The sequence below is a fragment of the Engystomops pustulosus genome, chromosome 7 (assembly GCF_040894005.1).
Source record: "Engystomops pustulosus chromosome 7, aEngPut4.maternal, whole genome shotgun sequence".
Lineage (NCBI taxonomy): Eukaryota > Metazoa > Chordata > Amphibia > Anura > Leptodactylidae > Engystomops > Engystomops pustulosus.
The window spans coordinates 79,517,825-79,525,571 of NC_092417.1; the positions used below are offsets into that span (position 1 = coordinate 79,517,825).

The window sequence follows — 7,747 nt, forward strand, 5'->3', positions numbered from 1 at the left end:
TTCTGCTTTTTTCTATTTCCTTGAGCTATGAATACAGTTGGTTTGGAATTGCGCATTATTGACATGTATACTGAACAGTGGTATTATCTGTCTGTACAGTATATTTTGCAAGTGTTTGGAGCTTATATACATACTAGATGCCTCTATAGGTGACCATCTAATATTTTTTGGGCCACTCTCTTTAGTAGATAAAGAGATCAACCTACTAGTATGTTTTGGAGTGTGGGAGTAAACCGGAGGACCCCCACACAAACACAGAGAGAACATAGATGACTTTTTACAACTTTTTCTATGGTCATGACATTGGTAAGTAGATTTCCTTCTTTCTTGTTCTTTGCTCATGTTTCTTACTGTGTTAAGCTGTCTGTATATGCACAATATGAAAGGTTATCAATGCTTGATGATCGATTTATTATTTCTTGAAGCTAATGGCATTCTGATAACATTATCAATACAGTTATTGCAAGTCTCAATTTTTTAAATAATTTTGAGCATTTTATGCATTATTCCTGTTGTACATTACAATATGATTTTCAATAAAAGTTTATTGAACAGTAGAACAATTTGTGTGGCAAGCTCACAATTTTGTCCATGAAATAGCCACACACTAGGCACCAGCATTTAAAATTTCGCCTTAGATAGCAAAAAGGCTCAGTCCTAGCTCTGCATGTTCCGAATCAGTTATTCTCATAGCGGTAAAAGAATCAAGCAGGATCTGCAATTTAGGAAAACACGGATGCAGTGAATTCAGACTCTTCAATTTAGGTATACATGGATTTAGCAAACCCTTGCACTGCTATTTTGGAGAACACGTATGCAATGAATACGGACTCTGCAATTTAGGGATGTACTGTGGCAAGAGTACTCACAGCCTTCTCTCTCTATGTGCCTTCAGATATGGGCGTGAGATATGGGGACGGGTGGGCGTGGCCATCCAACTTGACTGGCTGGACCTTTGTCTGAGCGCAGCTTCCGTTCTCCTGTAAACAGGGGCACGGCCTGGAGAGACAGCAGCGGGGGACACTCAGAGGCACAGCAGAGGTAAGTACAAGTTTATTTCAACCCATCTCTGGCCACATATCTGTTTTTCATAGGTTTCAGACAATCCGTTTAAAGCACTCCCCTGGCTGTCATTACTATAGGTCATGTGACCCTGCCTCTTATATAACAGGGTCACATATCCTGGCCAATTACAGCAATGCTCAAGCTGGTTGGCGGTTCAGTAGGCCAGCAGCCGGACCTGAAGCCTATACGTCTGGTTGAGGTACAGCTTCGGGCTTGTGGGTGCCCTACACACCATTTCCCGGTAATTACCCCAATGTTTGTACCAATATTTGCAACTTTTATATAACTTTTCACATAAGAAGTTGCACATACACTGCAAATCTACACACCTCATATGCCAGATTTCTCAATCATTCTAAGCCACTATGAAAAAATCTAACGTGAAAATGAGCTTCTCAGTTTTTTTTTAAGAACTGTTGAGGTTGGTAAAAACTCCATTTGTACAAAGCATGTGAAATGTGATGTTTGTATCCCTCCTTTAACATTCCCATCCTATGCAGATCATTGTGATTGACCTTGAGACCCAGTGCCACACCAGCCGCTTACTCCATAATAACCAAATAATGATCCAGAAGCCGAGAAGGATTTGATTGTCACATTGATATATCTTAATTAGATTATAGTATTTTCAGGATTTGATAAACCTGATCCACCACACATGGAGTCAATGAAGTCAACTTTTAGGAGAGTTCAAGGAACGAGGGTCACTGGTGTCATCATATGTTATAGATTTAGCGTGACTGGTGTCCATCACAGCTGCCAGTTCTGCCGCTCTGGAGCCCACTGCTCAATAACATGTAATTAAGATGCTGCATGTGTCCCACACATTCCTGGAATTAAGCTCTGGACCTTGCCCTGGGCCACTTAACTGGAGGCAAGAGACAAAGGTGAAATCTAAAATCCAATCTTCAGGTGAATAACGAGGGGGCAGAACTCAGAGCAGACACCACATAATATATATCCATCACACAGCTTTTCTTCTGAAAATGTGTAAATTGCGGCTACTAGGTCACAATTTCAGTTGCCAAGATTTATGAAACTATGTTTGTAGTCCATGGCAACCAATCAGTTCACAGCATCCATTTAGTCTTTCTAAATCTGCCCCCATTTATTTGTTCCAAACAGTGGCCTAACACCTACAGCTCTGCTGACACCCTGCATCAAGGGTTCATCAGTTATGAATATAAGGAAGCGAGCGACCAGGGTCTCAAGGGTCTAATTCTTCACTAAAAGATTCTCTTGGATTGTAAAAATTTTGTGTAAAGGACCCCCCAAGCAACACCATAAATATTAAGAGGAAGTAGAAAATGTTTACAGGGGAAGAGGCATCATAGGGGAAAATTGGGGCTTATTTTAGTGGTCTCTTTCCAATCCAGTCAATGGGTAACACCACTGAAAGGCAGTGGCAGCAGTAGTAGTAATACTCCAAGGCTGGTCAGGTTTACAGTACATATAAGATTCTGATATATGTAGATGGCTTTCTGTATTGTTTTATATAATCTTCTAAATATATATTGCTTTTCTCTGATCTTGTATTTTTCTGTATTTGTTTCTTATTTTGTGACTTTTTTCCCATTCAGCTTTAGTTTTTCTTTCCATCCATCCTCCTCTTTCTGTGTCTCATTCTTCTACATTGTTTATCTTGGTTGTGGTGTACATGCAGTCAATGGTCAAATGTGTTTCATTTTTTGAGTACACAGCTGAGCAGGTGTGGATATAGCGGATGCCAGTCAGTAGGTACACAGCCTGCCTGGGCACAGCTCAATATTCGCTTACCTTGTACCCCGAGAACATTCAGTCCGGACAGGAAATAGCTGATAGGATTTCAAGGTTACTTGTACTTGGTCAACTGAACTGTTCCTTAAAGGGAGTTTAAAAGCCCCAAATCAAGTGTTAAGACCAGCATTGTGTAGGTTTCTTTATATGCATTCCAGACATACATTTCTGCTTCCCAGTGATCTGTTAGTTTAGAGAAAATTATATTTGCATTTCTATGGAGATGAGCTACTCAGTATATCACAGGTAGGGTGATATCTACTGGTTTATCTGGGGTGCCCGACAGAGGATTTTTTAATGGTAGGTCCCCTGAGCAGCAATCTTGCTCCTTGATGGGGGCCGTGGTAAGTTCTTAGAACATAGTACTGGTGCATAAAAATCATCACATATCATTGAATTAGCCTTTTAGCTTGAAGGGGTCAAAAGTGAACTATGGAACTCTGAAACTGTGTTTATGCCATCCAGTGCCTGTTGTAGAAACATAACATAGAAGAGGCCAACCCTCTAATGTACCAAGAAGCTCATGTATAATTTTCTCTGGGAAACAGGAAAGCTTATAAAGTACTCCACACAACGCTGTTTTTATTTGTGGGGGGATCTGTGGGCTACTAGACTCCACTAGCATATGCAGTAACCTACCATGTGTTCTCTTTGGCCCTGTCAGTTTTGCTAGTGGGGCCCAACACACTGTGCCAAAAATAAATGAATTTTGCTTTATTTAGGTTCATCCCCTCAAAGGTGAACTGCCTGGACAGAGAAGTTTCCGCTAAAGGTGCAGAGTCATAAATCCATGGAATAACATAAACAGAACATTGAATTAGTCGCAGTGCGGAGGACGCGTTCCATGCTCTTGGATGCTGAAAATATGTCTTAAAAAGCCTCTGCCAAAAACTAAATATGGAGAAAACTTCACAAACACAAGATGTGTTACAGAACTGCAGACATCCATCTACCGCTTCAGTGAGCGACACAGCATAAAAGGCTCAGGCGTGGGCGCTAACACCTGGCAATCCACCAGGGGCCTGATTCATTAAATCGCCTTCTTTTTATAGCTAAGTTCATCAAATACATTATTATTTCAATCAGTAACTGAAGCTATACCTTCTACCCAGGATAAGGACACAATCTCCCTCCTGTGGACGAGCTCTGTGTAGTATTCCTGGGCTTTGTGTATTGGAGCCATTAGGTAGTCTTAAATCCACCTCTTGTATCATCAGTGTGTCCTAAGTTTTACACTGGTGCCCTTCTCTCCGTCCCTCATGCTTTACACTGAAGCTCTGCTAATTCAGACAGTGCTTACTGGGCCAGATCTATTAAAGTGGCTGTGCTAGGTTTCTGTCTCATTTTGCAATAGAAAGAACGTCTTTGGAACTTGCACATGTATTTAAGAAGTGTCTGCGCAAGTTTTTAATCACCGCTGCACTGTGTCCGACAAGAGAGAAAATGTGCACCTAAAGGGGCATGGTAGTGCTTGGTTGGAGTTTGCATTCTCTAGGCTAAAGATGCACCAAAAAAAAGTTGGTGCACACTTCCAGAGCAGTGCCGGGTGCGCCAGATAGTTGAAGACTGTGCCAGAATTCAATAATCTGGAGCACGCTGTGCATTTACTGCAGTTTTCCTCACTTTTGATAGATCTAGGGCAACTAGGTACAGGTTCGGCACGAGGTCAGTACATAAAGAGATGATCACAGCACGGACAGAAGATTATAAACTTCAACTGAGAAGAATTCATAAAGAATAATACAGTATATAACAGGTCTATGTGTGTATCTAGTGCATTTCCTCCAAACTGAGCAGCAGCATATGTAGGTGATACATAAATGACAGGTTAATAAAACCTTAGCGTAAACCCCAAAGATGGTGTGTCAGGCCCGGTTTCCTCTGTACCCCCTGCCTCCCCACTGTCTGGACTCAGAATTGCTGCCTGTGCTAAAAACATCGGCTTTTCCCTGGAGCAGTGTAATATCATTAATGGGAAGACGGGAAAAAGGAAATGTTTCACTAACATGGAGAATTTCTGGCCTGCGTCCTCTATGAGGCCTGTTTGTCAGAGGGGGAAGGAAACTGGTGAAATGTGAGCTTCATGCAGCTGCAGAGTAAGGAAGAAAGAGCTGAATATACCCAGAGACACAGCATACCCAGAGGAAAAGGTCACCCTAAGGGTTTAATGTTGCACCCTAATATAAGATAGACCTCCTAAGGAGGTCTAGATAGAAACAACATACATTATATGCCCCACCCCTGTGGTCACATGATTCATCATACACATTGGACTTTGCTGAAGGTGACGGCAAGTTCATAGTTCCTCAATGCACATCATTTATGACATACATATGCCATCCATAAGGGTTGGGTTTAAAAGTCAAAAAAGTTTCACCATTGTATAATGGAGGTTTCTACACAACATTCCCATATATTCTTTGTTTCCCAATTTCACATCTTTTTCAAGCACTCTATGGGGCAGATTTACTTACCCGTCTCTACCACGATTCACAATGTGCGAGTGCCCGATATCCTTCATCTGTCACTTCCCCGATCAGGTCCGCCGGAGTTCACCTTCTTCTTCCCGGTGCATGTAAGTGCTTGATCTTGCGACACGAATTCAAAATTAAATCCTGCAGTTTGTCCAAATCCATCGGATCGTCCGACGCCCCCCCCCGATTTCAGTCACATAAAAGCCGGCGCTGATGCACCAAAATCCGATCGTGTGTGACACAATCCCTCGCGCGATCCCCAGAAAGACGGAAAACCCAATGGAAATGCAGCCGCAGGACCCTTATTAAATAAGCCCCTATATGTTGTCAATAGATTTTCTCATGCCATAGCTCCCAAACGTCCCGGATTCAGCGGGACAGTCCCGGTTTTTAATCTCTGTCATGCTGTCAGGGGCAGCTGGGAGATTGTCCCGGATATTCCCTCCAGGTCCCGCACTGGCTGGAGTTGTCCCGGCATTGTGTCCTGCCTAGTATTTTCAAAGCCTGAACTTGCATTTCTGAATGGCCTCTACAGACAGGGAATCCTTTTGAGGGCTGTGTTGGGTTAGCACAGAGCAGGGGCAACGTCATCAGGGAAACATCACCATCTGTCCATATATGGTGTCTACATCTACTCTCCTAGGACTTCCCCAGACACAAGGCTCTATTTGATTCAATTAACTGCCATAAAGACACTCTAGTCCAGTGATTTTCAACCTGTGTGCCGCGGCACACTAGTGTGCCGCGACACATGGTTGAGTGGGCCGCGGGGAAAGTTCCCCGAACTATGGTGCCCCTGTGTAGCGCTACCACCGCGCCCCCGTGTTTCGGCCCCCATACTTACCTACAAGCCCGCGTCGGCGATCTGCCTATCTTCTGTAGCTCCTGCACCGCGCGGCCCATGTCACGTGACTGACGCGACCTGACGTCAGGTCGCGTAAGTCACTTGACCAGAGGCGCGCGGTGCAGGAGCTACAGAAGGTGGGCGAATCGCCATTAGGAGTGAAGGTACGCGGATTTTTTATTAGTAAAGGGAGGCTGGGGCTTTTTATTAGTTAAGGGAGGCCTCTAGGGCCTTTAAATTAGTAAAGGGAGGCCTTAAGGGCCTTTTAATTTATAAAGGGGGGCCTCTAGGGCCTTTTAATTAGTAAAGGGGGGCCTCTAGGGCCTTTTAATTAGTAAAGGGGGGCCGCTAGGGCCTTTTAATTAGTAAAGGGGGGCCGCTAGGGCCTTTTAATTAGTAAAGGGAGGCCGCTAGGGCCTTTTAATTAGTAAAGGGAGGCCGCTAGGGGCTCTTAATTAGTAAAGGGAGGCCGCTAGAGGCTCTTAATTAGTAAAGGGAGGCAGCTAGGGTCTTTAAATTAGTAAAGGGAGGCCGCTACGGGCTCTTAATTAGTAAATGGAGGCCGCTAGAGGTTTTTATTATTAAAGGGAGGCCGCTAGGGGTTTTTTATTAGTAAAGGGAGGCCGCTAGGGGTATTTTATTAGTAAAGGAAGGCCTTTTATGACTGTTTTAGTGTCATTTTGTGCTATTTTGGTTGGTGGTGTGCCCCAGTGGTGTGCTGAGGATTTTTGGTAACTAAGAGCTGGGATCTTCTCAGAGATTATTATTGTAATTATTGAGGCAATTATTATTATACATTTTATTATTTTTATTATTATGTAGACGATTATAAATAATAGTAAAAATAATAATAATCGTCCCCATAATAATAATAATAATAATGATTGTCTCAATAATTAAAATAATAATCTCTGAGACGATCCCTCTCTATATATCAGTGTAACAGTAGCAGTTAAAAGCTCTTAGCCACCAAAAATCATCTAAATGGTTTCTGCTAAGCCTGTAGTTTAGTGGCTAGAGGCTCTGTGTCTTTATGGCACATGGACTGCACAGGTTCTAGGTTTAAAGAAGATGATTTTTATTATTATAATCTTGTAAAAATTTGGGCGTGGCCAGGGAGTGATTGGGGGTGCGCCATTTTGTCCCTCTTTCCCTTCTACGAATGTTCTGGAGGTATGTCATGCTTCCTTACTTTTCTAGACCAAAGTCTATGATAGCCAAAGTTCATTTAATGTCTAAGAGGAAGGAAGTTTAAAGTAAGGTTTTATGCAAATGTGCACATACATATGGTGCAAAACCTGTGGATTTACCACATGGTCATTCTGCAATGTAATACACATAACAGTGTAGCGAGTGCAATTTTCTGAAGCGAAACGGCTTTCTGCTGTGGATTTGTAATTTAATTGCTGTGGATCACATTGCGGTAATCAACCTCTGCAATGCAGAAAATAAGCTTTGCACAACCCACCTTGCCGATGCAAAATCATGGCATGAAAATCAGACTATTTCTGATGCCTACGGAATGGCTGTGGAATGACTGCAAAAGTTGGGAGGTACATAGGGTACAACTTCCTAATCCTGTCTGAAT

General features: G+C 42.8%; 1 long non-coding RNA gene across 1 annotated transcript; it reads left to right on the forward strand.

Annotated features, from left to right (window-relative positions):
• The first annotated feature begins 226 nt into the window (after positions 1–226).
• On the forward strand, positions 227–3,822 carry LOC140068857 (uncharacterized). Its single transcript, XR_011848595.1, has 3 exons — positions 227–306; positions 896–1,041; positions 3,564–3,822. It is a non-coding gene; the product is annotated as an uncharacterized lncRNA (long non-coding RNA).
• Positions 3,823–7,747: the final 3,925 nt, after the last annotated feature.